At 43.9% G+C, this 16684-nt stretch overlaps 1 protein-coding gene across 7 annotated transcripts in view; it reads right to left on the reverse strand.

The window, feature by feature from the left end:
* Window positions 1-15005, reverse strand: part of LOC138060855 (semaphorin-4D-like) — an 89518-nt gene extending 74513 nt beyond the window's left edge. For 2 of the 7 annotated variants that reach the window (XM_068924420.1, XM_068924418.1), the window contains exon 1: window positions 14717-14862. The gene's annotated coding sequence lies outside the window, so the exon portion shown is untranslated. The other 5 variants (XM_068924419.1, XM_068924414.1, XM_068924416.1 and 2 more) reach the window with 5 other exon arrangements.
* Between the last annotated feature and the right edge of the window lie 1679 nt (window positions 15006-16684).

The raw sequence follows: 16684 nt of genomic DNA on the forward strand, positions 1-16684 counted from the left end.
ACCATAAAGACCAATTCCAAAAGAAGCAGGAGTCCTTTACTCCTGCAAGTGGTCCATGGGCTGGTATCACAGCTACCGAGAGAAAGTCTTAGCAGAAGTTTGCATTATGCTGTGTATTTTAGAAAACAGCGTGGCATTTACCCTCCCACTCCCTGCCTCTGCCAGAAACCTCAACACTCACAGCAGTAAAATAAACTCAAGGCTTTGAAAGACTGTTGCACAAACATTAGGAATTACAACAAAGACCAGAAAAGACAAACATTAAGCCCCAAAACTACTGGGGCTGGATATGGCATGCTATCTCTTAGTCCATAAACTTAAAACCCTTTTGCATATATCCCACTGATAGCACAAAATTTTGTAGATCGACCCCACTAAATCAATGTGCTTATTTGTACCACATGATTTGCACACGGAACAGACAGCTACATACACATTTTGTTATATATGACAGCATTAGGAATTTTAGTCAGTCATCAAGACACACTTTACGCACAATTTTTCTACCTTAGGTGTTAGAAGTACTACACAGGCCACCTCATTAACATAACCTACATACACTAGTCATTAAAAGTGAACGAAAATACCAAATTTGCTTTACCCATGTAAATGTCTAAAGAGTTTGATATTAAAATTTAGATTATAATAGGTTTTAATTTTTAATAAAGCCTGAATTCTAAATCCCAGGTAACATACTCATCTTTAAAAATAAAGCATCAACTTCTTTTTTATCAACTATTTTGAAATAAAGGAAATGAAATATGCAAATTTAAACCTAAAATATGTTTTAGTTATTGCTTTTCTCTTTGAATTAACAGCAATTGAATCATCTGTTTTTATTACAGTTTCAGCCTTCACATTCTTATGCTCAAGACAAAGCAGGAAACAATAATGCTGTTGTTTTCAGTACAAACTGTACACACCTAACATTGTTCTTGTTCACAACAGCACAAACTGTTCCATCAATGTATTTTCAAAAAAAATGACTTTTTGAAATTAACTCAGTGGCTCATAACTTTCCACGTTTTTCTCTCTGAATGATGAAATCCATGCATACTAACACAATCAATATCATAGCAATATAACTTTTTTTCTGGCTTCCTGTAAGAATATTAATATATGCCAGCATTAGGAAAAAAAAACCAACATCTAGTAAGGCCTACAAAATGCCTATGATCTTATTGTCAATATTTAATTTTAAATGTAATTGAAGGTTCCTCAGTCCGTGAAGGAAGGGAACATTCACAGGTGGGAACGTGTAAAGAGCCAAAGTAATAGTGTATTGCCTGGATGATTAAATAATTAAATATAGCATCTCAGTATCAATACCATGTTTGCAATTTTTAAGTGTATGAAGTCTTAGTTTCGAACCTCTGGAAGTCTGAACATCTAAAGTCTAGATTTGAACATCTTCATCAAATATATGTAATCACAAAGGACTTCAACACTGCAAGAAGGGTCTTTGCAACCCTTCGAGGGTCTTTGAAACCCTTTGATCATACCTGAGGAACTTTTTAAGTCAATGCAGCGACAACAACCCTACACAGACATCTAAGCACCGTGAACGCTGTTTGCTATTAGCTGTAACAGAAGTACAACACTGAAAGTCCACATTACTTTTTTCAATGTCAGAGTTAAACTACTAAAAATATTTTTTCAAATATCAACATAAAAATATGGAAATTCTGAACAAAGGCTGCAATACTGTCGCCTGTGTACTTATCTATTCCTGCTTTAACCAAATAGACGCTTCAGGATCTAGACGAACCATCACCAAGTTTCCCAAAAGTCATGATCTGCACAAGTTTAGAGCTGCTGCAGCACCTTTCCAGCTGGACTTGCACATTCAGATCATGAGAACTTCAAGGGTCTGAAGCTGGGCATATTTCAAGATCCTTCATCTCTGGACAACTCTGTTCCCCATCTCTACACATCTCCATCTGCCTTTGAAAACATTTCTAATGATATTATTTATTTGGAGCTGACTTATTGTTACTCTCCCAGTGATCAAACAGTTTACAGACACAAATCCTCACAAAGCTCCCACACAGATGCACCAACATGACCAGCTGGAATTTCTAATCTTGTGAAACAAGTTTTCAGGCCCCTGAAACACCAATTAAAACGTTAGTTGTGGAAGATACAGTAGCAAGCTAACAGAACAGTTCACTATATAACTGAAAACCAGGAGAAAAAAAAAAACATAATATAGATTTTCCTCATTGCTGATATCAAAAGTAGAAGCAAGCATAAAAATCCGTTTAGCCAGAAGAGTTAGGAAGGTTTTTCTTTTCCTCAAGTATACTCCCAATGCATTTTCTGCATAGTGCTGCAGGTACTAGCGCCCTCCCTCCCCAACACCAAAGTCAATGAGAACCTCATGGCAAACATCTCTAATAGCGCTTTGCTTTTCTGGAGATTAACCACTAGAACAAAATGACCTCAGAAAGTAGATCTTGGGCTTTTAGCGTCTCCCTGAAAGTATGCTTTAATCCAAATACAAATCGATACCTCTTCATAGGTGTAACTGGATACACTTCTGTAATCTGTTTTACACAGGTGGTAAGGAAATTTGACCTAATAGTTAGTTCAGCCTTAAAATGTGATTGTTTAACTGTGGTTAAAAATAAAAGGTGTCAAAATAGCACCTCAAACCTCAGCAACTGAAAAGCAGCTCCACCTAAGAGAAACTCTCATTTTTAAAGGTCTCAGAGTGTTTCAATTTAGAGACTTCTCTCTGGACTAAGTAGCGACTCGGATCAAATTCTTCTCACAGAGACACATATTCACCCGACCGAAAATACAAGTGCTGTGGTGAGGGCAAAATATCCTTACTAACTTCAGAGATTTCATTCTCAGATGAGTCTTTATTTCATGGGTATTTATATTCAGGAGTGCCTTTTCCAGTTAACTTGCAAAGGTTTTAGAGCTTGTCTTTCCTTAGCCGCCTGTTTAGCGGGTCAGATTGAATTGTCTGGTATTATACTCCCTCGTACCAAATTACCATGCTTTTAGAAAACACTGATTAGTTTGCTTGCACCACTGCCAAACTGTCTCCTCTCTCGCAGCACCGGTGAGCTTGTCCAGGGTCCTGCGCCAAATACGGCTCCCCTCCCTGGGGTGCGCAGCACCCAACAGCGAGCACTGCCATCCCCAAGGGAGAAGCTGCACTCAAACCTCAGGGGATGGGAGCTTTGTTTTGCTCACTTTTTTCTTTGCTGGTATGTAAGGGAAGCATGGAAATCGGCATTACAGACAAACACCAGACGAGGGAAGCCACTGGGCCCCTTGCAGGGCTCCGACGACCTGAACAACCCACCAAATGACTACGGAGAGCTCACGTGAGGTGCTACCGCAACATGAAACCCCAAATCTACCTCTACTAAACAAACCCCACTGCTGGCAACCGGACAAATCAGCTGCCCCTTAAGGTTTCTCCACGCAGTCAATACTAAGCCAAGCAGCCTTGGAGCCTCTGAACGAGCTCTACTCACCTCTGAAGAGGTGACGTTAAACCAGAAGGCAAGAGGGGCTCAAAGGACAGCCCTTTCCACAAATACCAGAGCATACTGGGGAATAGCAAGTTTCTCAGAGAGTTTAAGCCTGCCTCCCCGCTGCAGGAGTCTTCCTGCCCCCCGCCCCAAACACACTCCCCCTCCTCTCCCCGAGGGAGCGCTGTCATTCATGGTACGAGTATGCCCCACAGTCTGTACAGACCTTCAGTCCTTTTCCTCACAACATGCAAACCACAACCACACCCCTTTCACGACAAAGCCCCTCCACCGATGCATCTCCAAAAGGGAGATAACACAAGGATTAGTCAAGGACTTCCACAAAAAGCTACTTAACTGTAGAATGGCTGATCCTTATAAACTTCAGATCCTTGCATCCATCCTTATAAATATCCAAGTATCATAAACTTTCTAATCTCTTTTGTATAGCCTTCATGAACTTTGTATAGTAACCAACCAGGTCTTTCAGAGCTAAAAAGCCTTCCTGAGGAAATTTAAGGTCTGGTATAAGGGGCAAAGAGCAGCATAAAGGTCCCCTCCATGGTCCCAACAGAATCAGTACCTGAAGCTATTAATAAAGTGTACAATGCCCACCCTCGGGAATTCGGATGGGACAAAATATTTGTAGCAGTCAAATTCCCTGTTTTGGCAACCTTAACCTGCTCCCCACCTTCTAATCAACTAAGCAGTAGCTATTAGGCATAGCAGTGTCTATACACTTCTTCCTGCTGAAAGAAGAGAAACGATGGTAAAATGCTGAAGAAATGCCGCGTGCAGTCCTACAAGAACCACCCTTTACATCTGTGAAGTTCTCTAACTAAGCCAGTCATACCATTTTTATCCTCTCCTACCATCAGTAGTTCAACCCCAAATGAAATTTTAGTTGCCCAAAGTAAAGGCACAGAAGAAATACAGTCAGAGCTCCCATTGCCCTCGTCCTGACGTTAATCCACAATTTTAAATAGCGTATCCATGAAATCCACTATCACATTCAGTAGTTCCTCCATTTCCCCAGTAACGATTTGAAGACGGTGGCGTGTGGCAAAAAAAAAGTAGGATTAAAAAGAAAGAAAATCCCCCAAATATAATGGAAAATTATTCAATTTGCCCTTAAAATTCCACCGCTTTCCAACAGTGAGAAATTCCCAGAAAGCACGTAATGCAGCACCCGAGCATTACACTTAAGGATACCTGACCTGAACGTAGAGCATTTCCTTCAAAGCATTGCTACATGGTCATCACAGCATGAAGTAAAATACTTTAAGGCACATGCATGTGAGGGAGAGGAGGGAGGGAAGGGATGATACACCAAGCATAAACATGCCCTTTACACAGTTTGCAAGTTAGCAACAAGCTTCAGTTTCTGCAGTAACAGCTAGTCTTCCCACTAGCACTAGACTTTTGTGTATCAGCCATTTTACAGCTCAAGAGACTATAATTTAGGGTGTACCTGATGCTGTTCTTCTTTAAAACTAAGTTCTCTTCAACACAGAAATAGCTATTTTCCCTAAAGCCCTTTGTCAGAGAGACAAATCTCCTTGCCTAATAGCCTGCAAGTATAATTTTGGTGTAAAATACACTAATGTAAATAAATAGCAACTAAATTGGTGAAGTTGTCGGTGCAGCTATGATCAAAGTCAGACTGCTATCTCCAGAACACTGCATTTGCCCTGAAATGTCATCTCAAAGTCTACCAAATGGGGAAGGGACAGCTGTGTTCCTTATAAACCTCTACACTCCAAGGAATGTAAATAAGGGATATTGTTAAAATGAAAGACCTAGTTAAAGCTTTACATTTGTAATGTTTAAAAGGTTTTCCCCTCTTTTTTGTATCTTTAATCAAAGGTTATAAATGTTTAAATGATGGCAGTTGCCATGGAAATATGCAAGCCAAGATCCCTCTGTGGGAACCTCAAAGCTTCCTTTGCCATTGAGCACCGGGTAATGACAGGGTCACATTAACACCTTTGACTCCCCAAGCCCATTTACTGCATAGAGGTTATCACAGCTGATTCCATTCACCTTCCATAGCCAAGCATTAACTACTTCTGCTCAATCCATTTTCTGCTACACTCCCCGCTTCCCCCCAACACTCTCCCAAATCCATTTCGGCACTATCTTTTATCCAATGGCAAACTGATCTCAAGCGTGCCCAATATTCTGCACAAACACTAAACAGAAATCTGAGGGCGCAAATGCCATGAGATGCTTCATCTGATCAAAAGCATCATTTCCAAACCTATAAATTTCTTTCTCCAGAGCAATTGGAATAAAATAAGTTTGAATCCTATCCTACATGATAAAGGTATAGCTATGGGGGGGGGGAGGGGGAGGGAGAAGAGGATGCAGCTACAGGAACTGAACTCTGATAAAAGCCAACAATTACAGAAGAGAAGATGAGATGGGCTCTGAATAATGGTTACTTTTTCTCCTAGAGACTGTCGGTGCTAAAGCAGGAAGAAGTTCTTTAAAACCTCAGTGGAATTCCTGAATATCAGCATGTATCATTTGATGCACAATCAATTTATGCACATGGGAGGCCTATTTCAAGGCAGATGCAAGCAGCGCCTTCAAGGAAAAAAAAATTAATTCTAGATAGACAAATTCAACCATTTGACTATATCTCTATATCAACATCTCCATATTGTGAGAAAATACTTACTTTAACTTTGGATATATATGCATTTAATTCATATAACCATAGAAACACATCTCTTGCATACAGCCTCTGCCATCGCAATAAGAAATTCCTCAGACTTACCAAATATGCGAGATTTAAAATGCATTTAGGGTTACTTTACCTGTCTGCATATTTGAGAACAAAACAATTTCTGTAACATCTATCCTGTCTGACAATAACTAGCCAAATATTTTAAGCAATTAAGCATGCTGTAAGTGCACACATATGTTTATGTTTTTAATTACTTGATTTCAGAGATACAACCGCATTGATACGAAAGCTCTCAAGCCTGCAAAAAGACTTATCTTATGTATTTATCACACAATCCCTTCAAAACTAATTCCTGTGCATGAGAAGTTAAATGCGATTATGCATCTCTCTCACCTAGCAGATGATCAAGATGACCTCTTGAAGCAGTTTATCAATTTCACCGACACTTGGAGTAAAAACCTGGCCACATTCAACTGAGTAGTAAATTTATTTCAATAGGACTATGCATCTAAACATATAAGCACAGATTTTTAAAAACTCAGTAATTTCAAAAAAGAAAAAAATAGAGCCATTCTCTCAACTAAATAAAACATAGATTTTAGCAGAAAATAAAACTAATGTAATTCTTCCCCCGAGCAAAAGTCAATGAAACTTTTCAGTCGTTCTGCATTTTTGTTTGGTCAACTTTATCAGAGGCATTTATTTTCTTCACCCCTACAGTTCTAGTTTGAGTGAGGATCAGTTTTCTGACAAATGGACCCTTCAGGTAGGGTATATTTGCAGACAAAAAAGGAAGGAGATCTGTGTGTGCATATATATATATGCCTCTTTAGCAAATCCTTAGTAATTAGGCAATTGCTGAGTGAAAACTGGAATGCATAATTTTTTTTTGCCTCCAGCCAATATACACGTTGCGTTAGGAAAAAAAACAGCTTGGCAGAGAAAAAAGAAAACAACCTAAATTTGTGGGCACCACACTGCTTTCGCAGACCCCTGTATGCAAAACGGTGACCTATGAAACTATGAGGAGATCCATGGCCAAGGCACGCCAGGGAACTTCAGCTGATTTTGCCAATTCTCACACTAAAAACACACACCACCACCACCTTACTTTCCCCCATATACACTTTTTTTTTTTTTTAAATCTTCCCCCACCTTCACTCAGTTTGGCATTAGCACTCTGTTATTATAGCGCTATTTTGAGGGGGAGCAGGCAGGACAGTAGGCTTGCGCGAGGCCCCTACGCTGCAGGTAATCCTCCGCAGGCACATCCCAAAGGCACCCGCGCGAACTCGCTTGCAAGGTCAGGGCCACTGATTATTAACTTGTGCGGGCACAACACGCCTCTGTTCCTAAATGCTTTGCAGACTGTTCTTACCATGCTCAAATTAAATACAGATTTTCACACAGAAACCTCTCCCAACTCACACTAAGATGTCTGGAAAGTTAGAATTACAGAGCCTACTAGGAAAATCCAAGATGGGGCTTACAGGGAAGGGTGAAAAATACTTGATTAGATCAGACTGAAGGAAAAAAAAAAAAAGAGACTGAATGCACAAAAGTCTGTCTACTCCCACAACTTTCTCAATTGCATCAGTTGGCCCAATAAAAGTTATTACCTCTCTCCACAAACTTTGCCTTATTTAGATCCTCAGATTATCACAGTTACAGAAAGCAGTATCACTATTCAGAACGCTAAAAAGGTTGTGACACTTTAGGAGGACTCAGGAGTAAAATGATCTCTTGCAGTCAGTTATTTCCACAAAACCTGTGACAAAGTTCAGATGAATGAGTGCAATCTCTTGTCTGGTTTCTCCAAATGTTTCAGGGAAGCGTTCTGCTTGTGCTAACTGCTATTTTTCTTAAATAATGGCATCCAAAGTTCATGCATTACAGGATGAGGTAAAAGCACATAGAAGGATATCCTTAAAAGATTATATCTATTCCTATTCTTATCACTTCAGATTAGCAAGTAACTAAAATTCCAGAGACCCAACCAACATTGCCCACATATACCTGTCTCAAACACCACAAGGCAAAGCAGGGTTATTCTTTCCTGGTGTCACAAGAGATGACTTGCAAACTGGCTAGTTATAATAATGCATTGCATAGAGATAAATTACCAGATTTAATGTGCCCTCATGCAAATGTTGACCAGCATATTTTTTGCTAAATGATGCTAGAAATAGCTAGCTCCTTCTCAAGTATTTCAGGCTTGGAGTACAACTACAGTAAACCTAAGCAAAGCCAAACACAACCTCAGGGACCTGATTTACGATATAAATTCATAGTTCACTTGTGTATAGTGTATATTGTTCCATTCTCCCAACACGCAACAAACTTAGAATGAGAGAAAATTCAAATATAAATCCAGGACCTTTCGCATCTCTAGGTCTCTTGCATCCTGCACTGTTTTTCTACTCACAAACAACTACAGAGCATTACCTCTTTCAGTGGAAATGAGAAAGAAGACTTTTTAAAAAAATTAGCCTCCACTTTTCTATGCACATCTTTGTATATACTGTGACAAAATCCATAGAGCATCACTTGCTTATGAAAAAACAGACACACTTGAACATATACATGTAAAATGAAATCACTTGGGGCAAGAAGAATGCCTTCTTTATATATAGGAAGGGGGAAAAACACAGCAGAAAGACAGCTAAAGCCTGCCCTTGAACACTACTCTTAAACAAAACAACAACCATAATCATGTTTTATTCATTTTTCCCCCCTCGCCTCCCTCTCTGCTATTATGCAATCCAAGCAAGTATGTATAGACCTGGCAGGCCATATTCAAGTGCACAAAAACAACAAGCTTCCCGCCCTGGCTCTCAGCTCGCTGCAGTAGACTTAGACCTGGTGTAGCTGCCAGCCACCCATTAGCCCCTCTCCTGCGCACCAGGGAAGAGCTAAGAAAGCAGTTTGCAGAAGTTTCTACCTTCCTGCCTCCTTTCCAGACAGGAAGGCCTCGCTCTATAAACTCTCCTCGATTTTGCATTTCCTCTTCTGTCTCTCAGCTCAGTTTAGCAATCACAAGTGTTAAGGACACCAAGATTTTCCAGCTGGCTAATTCCATATATTCCCTAGCCTCTTTCATATAGCTACTCAGTAATGTCCAAATCTACTCAGCATGCACAGCAGTGCACATTAACACACAAATCAAGTTCCTCATAACGCACAATCACCTGTTCTCCTTTCAAGCCCACACCATACTACAGTGCCAAAAGCACTCTCAAGGAGAGAGTGAGCAAGTGAAACGCAACCTGCAAATCTTACTCGTCCTTGCAATGAGGCCAACAGGTACTAATTTTGCTGCACAATGTTCAATCAATCCTCTTTGGCTTGGCTCATATATAGGCTAATACTAATTTAAGAGGATCACTGCAGAAAATGCCTGGTAGGTAGCAAGTTCACTGCTGCACACAAACCGAAAGAGGAAAAGAAATGGGTGGAAGAGAGGGAAAGACAGAAAGATGGCTATTACTGCTGTATGAAGACACCTGTTTAAATTTGATACATAGGGTTCATTTAAGCTTATTTACTGTCCTCAGAAAAGTCCTTTATCTGCTTATATCTATAGTCCAAATGTTTCTATTTCCTCCTCAGGCAGCATAAGAACATACTCCTGCATCACAGTACTGTATGCAAACAACATGCATGCCCTCTCATTCAAGAAAAAACAAAAAGTTGTCTTCTTTCTTACCTTGGTGCTATTCGGCTGTTCTCCCTCCAGCCCCTCATAAAAAGTGCTTAACTTAATAAAAAATAAGAAACTTACTTTTAATCATGCCGTTTTCAGAAACTTGTTCACATTATGAGAAGCTTGTTGCAGTACACCTTGACGTGGTGTCAGGGGACAGGAGGAAGGCAAAGAGGATTCTGGACACTTGAGGTAAATAAGAACGGAGCAAAATACCCCCCGAGATAAGGTACAGTAATACTTCTATTCAGATAGCTAAATAACCTTTTGCATTCTTAAAACCTTATACATGCATAAAAGACAGAACACAAGAGGGTTTTTTTGCCAGAATACAATTAAATATAATACCCTATTTAGCCAATTCTGAATAGTAAGACTTGTAGCTTCTCCATCAAGGAAGAGGGCAGGCAGTAGTGGGTAACAGAGCATAATCTGAAATACTAGGTTCCACTTTTCAGTCTATAACTAACCAGTCGTGTAAATATAAAGGAAAGAATTAAAGTGACTTCTTAACTCATCTGAAAAACAGAGCTGAAACCCTCCTATGAGAGGGCAAACAGCTGAAATGGCTTCCACGTGCTGAGACGTGCAACTCATGTGCAGTTACACCAACGCACAAGAGAGTTAACTCTCCAAATGGAAGCTGCAGCATCCTTTTGGCATTCGCAAGCCCCTCCTTGCATTCAAGCAAGACATGTGCTACACTGAAAAACAACTCGGCAGCCACTTCACCCTCCTAAAACTCAAGGCTCCACTAAAGCAAGAGGGACCCTCCACTATTTTTGATACACTCAGTCTATGTACTTAGACGCTTCAACCACAGGGCTATGCAAGGTCAGATGACAGGGGCCTTGTGAAATGCTTCTTTATCAACAGAGAAACAACAGGTTAGAAAGGGAGCAGGAGAGCTTCAGAGAAAGAAAATTAAATAAAGCAGCCTGAACGCGCTTACCGGCGCCTTATTTATTTTACGACCTCCCAACCAGGCACATCCTTCTCTAGCTAGCTGACCAAAACACACAGCAGCTGCCTACTAGCCACAAGAGAAAACGCTCCAAAACTGTTTAATATTATCACAACAATGAAAATGTCAATTCTCATTTCAAAACCTTACAACAAAATCATTTATGGACAGGTCTAAAAGATACTAAATACATCAGGGAAGCTTACGTTCTGCTCTAACTCTTTTTATTACCTCCTTTAAGTCTCTATCCTCATTATTTTGCTATCCAGAATACATTACTGTTCCATGCATTTTTCCAAAAACGAACCATTGTGGAAAAGTCTCTCAGTCATACCCAGAAGTAATTACGTTTGAGTTTAGTAGGAAGCCTGGTAGATTAGCATCCACTCACAAAAAAAAAGAATTCAGTGATCACACACCTTCAGAAATCACTTTTTAACTTTTTTACAACTTATTTAAAATAGAATAATTTGAATCTTTAAAAGATCCAGCACTTGTAAACATCAAAGGCATACAAGCAACGTTAGTCAACCTTAGCAAATACATCTGTCTGTCTCTGTCACTTCTCATTTCAAGTTATCTTTGGACAGCAAATACTAGGGATAAAAATCATATCCCTGAACATTCACAGGAAACACTTTATTTTCTTAGGATCTACAGAAAAGCTATGGCAACAAAAGTGACTTGAGATGCCATTTTTCCTGGAGAAAACAAAAACTTACACTAAACACCTAGTAAGTTAAAACTAAAACAAAATTCCAGAGCATTTATATCAGAGTATTTTCACTGGTGTACATATGAAGCACTCTTTGGAATTCTCCCTTAGAATCAGAGTAGAGCACAAGCATCTACTAATTCACCCATGACCTTTTGCAAACTAGATGCTATATGCAAGTGTTACATCTAATGACAGCAGTTCAGATCAAAAATTAATTTCGGCATGACTGACAGAGACCTTCATTTATTTCAATTGCAATAAAACATCGCAGGCAATATATTTTACAATATAATGTTCGCCAGACACGCACCACTTACGATGTTTTCACAGAGAGAAAAAGATGGTTGCGTGAGAGAGAGAGAAAGCAGCAGAATGAGAACACTGCAACCTCCAGCTCCAGCCAAGTGGCCCTTGGCAGTTTACACATCCTCTGAACAGGTCTCCAAAACCTTCCGAGTAAGATGCTGCACGAAGGGGGTAACTCTGAAGTTCGGCTGCTGACAAAGTGGGCCAATTAGGGAAAGTGGCAGAGCAACAGGATCTTCTCGCAGCCGTTCTTGCACGACCTCTAGGTAGTATAAAGCCACGCTGTTTGAGCTGTACACAGATGTATCAGTGCAAGCAGGTTAACAAAAGGTTATCAAGTATTTAATGTAATAGCTGTTTCTATTGGAGGAGGAGGAGGGACTGAATCATAACACTAGCAGAGACAGGGCAACACAATAAAGGAAACCTCCAGGCACATCTGCACCTATACTGTCCAGCAGATCTTCGAACCAGTCTTACTATTGTGAAATAAACCCATTCACATCAAACACTGAAATCATATGCTTCATTCCTTGTGTTCTCCCTGTCAGCTACTATGACTTTTGTTTCTTAAAAACGGGCATGGACCTATTTTGGTAGGCAAGACTGCAAGCAGCCTTTTGTAAACACACTCTGTAGCAATCCTTGACCATTGCAAAGTCTAGGTGTACAATGAATAATTGCTTTCTGGGGGGATGGGGGTAAATTACTTGCTCTCTAGGCCAAGAAATCCCAGTAGAGATAGACTTCATCTGTTAGTGCAGCTCCACATTTGCAAAATTTGCTTTCTTCCCCCCTTATCAGCATACATACAGAAACCTATTTCCTCATCACTCATTTTCCATTCCTCTCCTGTACTGCGGAGCTGCCTGCACCACAACTCTGCTACCTGAATTACAGAGTACCTGTCCATAACCTGCTCATCCCACGTAGCACGCTGTATTCATACACTTTCCTGCAAACATGGAACATAGTTAAGTGCAGAGTTTTGACCTACGTGAGCTACTCCTACCCCAATGCCTCATTCTAACTGAGTTTGTAAATGATACTCCCACTCCAGAACAGCCTTCACATAAATGATCTACATCTGCTCAGCTACAAAAAAAAAAAAAAAGATCAACAAAACTTTGTTTAGGTACGCTTGCATAATTGCCTAAGTCTGCAGTCTGTCTAATAAAAGAAGTCATTAAAGAGTTCTCTAGGAAAATTTCAATATAGGGTATCCAAAAGTTAGCATGAGATCAGTGGCTACTTCTGACCTCAATGGTCATAAAGTAGAGACAGCCCACAGCTAATTTCTGTGAATTTTTTTAATTAAAATTCTTAGACTTTACTACCATATTGATTTCCAGACATACTAGAACTACTTAGGTCTAACGACTTAAGAGAGACTCTTCCACTTCTCAGCTAAAGTGCCTCCTTGCAAGAAGTATATGATAATAAAGACAGGGGGTAAGAGGAGAATAGGAAAATATTTCTGCATAAAACCAGAAGGCATATATGAAAAGGCCCTTCAGACTACAGGACTATCAGGTTCACCCCCTTTCCGGGCAGACCCACCTTCCTTTTCCCCCTCCCTTCTGATGGCAGTCGCGTAATAGAAAAAAGCTGCAGCACTAAAGTTACAATCAATGCCTTCTCTTCACGGAGAGCCCTTCAACACTGAAGCTCCATGGTTTCATATATTCAGAAAGCATTAGCAAATGGCCCACACCTCAGCGAAACAGCAGAAGAGACATCCACTTATAATTAGCTTGAGGGTAAAGAGGAAGAGAGGAGGAACTCTTAAGTCACTTTACCCATCTCTTGCAAACTCAGCACCTTTACACAGACCTGATTTAAACTGTCCTGACAGCTGAAAAACAAAACAACTTATAATAGCTCTTCAAAACATATGCAGCCAGTTTCCAAACAGCAAGCATCCAGCACAGTCCTGCTATTCGTTTAATAAAAGACTGAGTTTCCAAAAGGACAGAAGTCTTTAGGGAAGTGCCAAGACACTTAAATCGCAATTTGTAGGCTGCCTGGCACTTCGAAATAACCAAGTCACTTCCCAGCTGAATGAAAATGTCTCACATCCATATTTACCAAAAAGCAGCAGCCAGCTCAAATATCCTTTACATGTTTACACTGGCAATGCCCCAAGAGGTTCAACACTGTGCAGCCAAACTGCTACAGCAGGTGCAGCACAGGCCAAAAGCACTCTCTTCGCTATTTCGAGTAACAAAACCCCCCAAGTGAGGCTGCAATCTGAATTTTAAAAAAGAAGACGCAAATCAGAAAAGCCCACCAACAGACCTGGAGGCTCCCGTGGGCCAGCCTGCCCGAGCACCGCGCTCCCAGCCCAGCCCAGCCCAGGGCACGGCGGCGGCCGGAGAGCCGGCACGGCTTCACGGGGGAGGGAGAAAAATAAAAAATAAAGACGTTTATAAACCTGTCAGCTCTCACTCATTTGTTGAGAGAGAGGCTCCTCCTCTTCGTCTGACTCCAGCCGTATTTATAACGGGGGCTAATGAAAAATGCAGGAGCCTCGCCGTGCCGCACCTCTCCGGCTCGCCTCGGCGCGGCCGGGCAGCCCCGCGCCGGGCCGGGGCCGCCTCCCTCCCTCCCTCCCTCCCTCCCTCCCTCGCTCGCTCGCTCTCCGCCCCGCCGTGAGGCAGCGCCGCCGCCGCCGCCGGGAGCCCGAACAAAGCGGGCGCGCTGCGCTGCGCCCCGGCCCCGCGGAGCTCCGCGGCGGCCCGGCCCGGCCCGCGCCGCAGGTGCGCGCCGTAACGCCCGCCGGGCCCCCGCGGCAGCCGCCCCCCGCCCCGAGCCCGCTCCCCTCCGCGCCGCCGCCGCGCACCCGCAGGCCCCCGGCGCAGACCCCGGCGGCGCCGCGGCCGCCGACGGACGGAGGCAGCACACGCGCAGCCCAGACGCTCGCCCCCGAGGCGGCGGCGGCGACAGCAGCTCTGCCGCCTCCTCCTCCTCCTGCTGCTGCTGCTGGTCGGCGCCGGGCGGGAGCACCTACCTGCTGCCGCCGAGGGGCTGCCGGCGCCCGCCTCGCCCGCGCCCCCGCCTCGGCGCCTTCGCGGGGCAGGGTGGGCAGCGGCCGCCCCCTCCTCCCAGCGCCGCGGCGGCGAGCGCGGGGCGGGGGCAGGGCGGCGGCGGCGGCGAGGATGGGGGGGGAGGAGGAGGAGGAGGGAGGAGGAGTTGGTGCCAGTGTGTAACAAGTTTGGGCTGCCCCGCAGTATGGCGGCCGCCGGCCGGCGCGGGAGGCGGCAGGGCGCCGGCGCGGCCCGGAGCGGGGGTGGCGGGGCCGGGGAGCCGCACCGGCGAGGCTTATCCCCCGCCTCGGGGCGCGATCTCCGCCGCCAGGCAGAGCCGGCCCGCGGCGGAGGGGTGGCCCCGGCGCCCCCCGCCCCCGGCCGTTACAGCCCCTCCCCTCGGCCGTTGCGCCCCCCCACCCCCGGCCGTTACAACCCCTCCCCTCGGCCGTTGCGGCCCCCGCGCGCCCCCGAGCCGCCGGTGGCCCCGCGGAGGGGTGTGGGGCCGGGGTGTGCGGCGGGCTTGGCCCCGGCAGGCAGCCGGTGTCGGCGGGGCTGCCTCCGGCGGCCGCGCCGTGCCGAGGAGGCCCCTTCTTGCCCCAGCCCGCTGCTCGCCGGCACCCCAGGGCCCAGCAGCGCGCCGGGAGAGGCTTCGCGCTCTTCGTCACCTGTCTGCTTTCTCCTTCCCCCCCTCCCGAGCCCTGCAGCTTCCCGCTAGCTCCAGCTCCTCCGGAGGCTCCCGTTAGAGAGGCCGGAGAGGAGCGCAACAGCTACGTGACGCCCACTTGATGGCACCTAATGGTATAAGCAAACCAGCTCTTCGCTAATGATTTAGTGCTGTGTCGCTTGAAAATACATTAACGCGCTTCTACTGAAAGCAGATCTGGTGCCTCCACAAATCACCGGGTCATGCAAAAGCTACCTCACTTCCTTGCACCTACTGCTATTTGTCACGTTCCACGGCTGTGTCTTGTCTCCGACCAGACAGATCCAGGCAGCGGCAGCCTCATTGCAAACCGCAACACGAATCCAACCCAGTATGCGACCTCTCGGCACCGCCGAGATATGAATGATTTATATTAAAAGCAAACATTATTGGAATTACTGTGCCTCAAAGCGCAGGCCCGCTTAGGTGACTGCTTTGTAATATTATAGGAGGAACAGCTTGGCATAAAAGAGAAAATAGGTCAGCGACTACAGAGATCTCGCCCAGGATGCTTGTGCTGAGTCACTGATGAGTTGTTGATTGCCCTCGCGTCCACGCACGCCTGCGATGACTTGTTCTGGTGAAGGAGATGAACCAGCACTGTAGGCATGGATGACTGATTTCCTTATTGTGGTGGAAAAGGTGATATCCAATGTCCTCCGGTTGCTCTAGTTTGGCTTCCAGGAGCCAGTTAGGCAAGACTGAACAAAATATTTAGTTCATTGGCTTTTTGCCTTACTGGGAATCCAGCACTCAACAGACCCTTTAATTCCAGCCTGGCAAAATGTAGGTATTGTTACAAAAACATAATAGTTGAGTTATAATGCTTGCACTTCACATTAAATATAACTAAGAAATACTGTCAAAATGAAATCACTGAGGGAACGGAGCCTCTTAAAAACATGGAGTCGTGAAGATACCCCCAGACAAAGAACTTGCATGCAAGGCGAGAGAGCTTACATGCGAGGCAAGACCCCGCCACCTTGATATTTTAGGCTAGCTATGACTCAGGGCATTTGAAACTGTAGGCTTTGAGGGAGGATATTGTTATTATATGGCAAACAGAGAAATCCAGTTC

The sequence above is a fragment of the Struthio camelus genome, chromosome W (assembly GCF_040807025.1).
Source record: "Struthio camelus isolate bStrCam1 chromosome W, bStrCam1.hap1, whole genome shotgun sequence".
NCBI classification, from domain to species: Eukaryota; Metazoa; Chordata; class Aves; order Struthioniformes; family Struthionidae; genus Struthio; species Struthio camelus.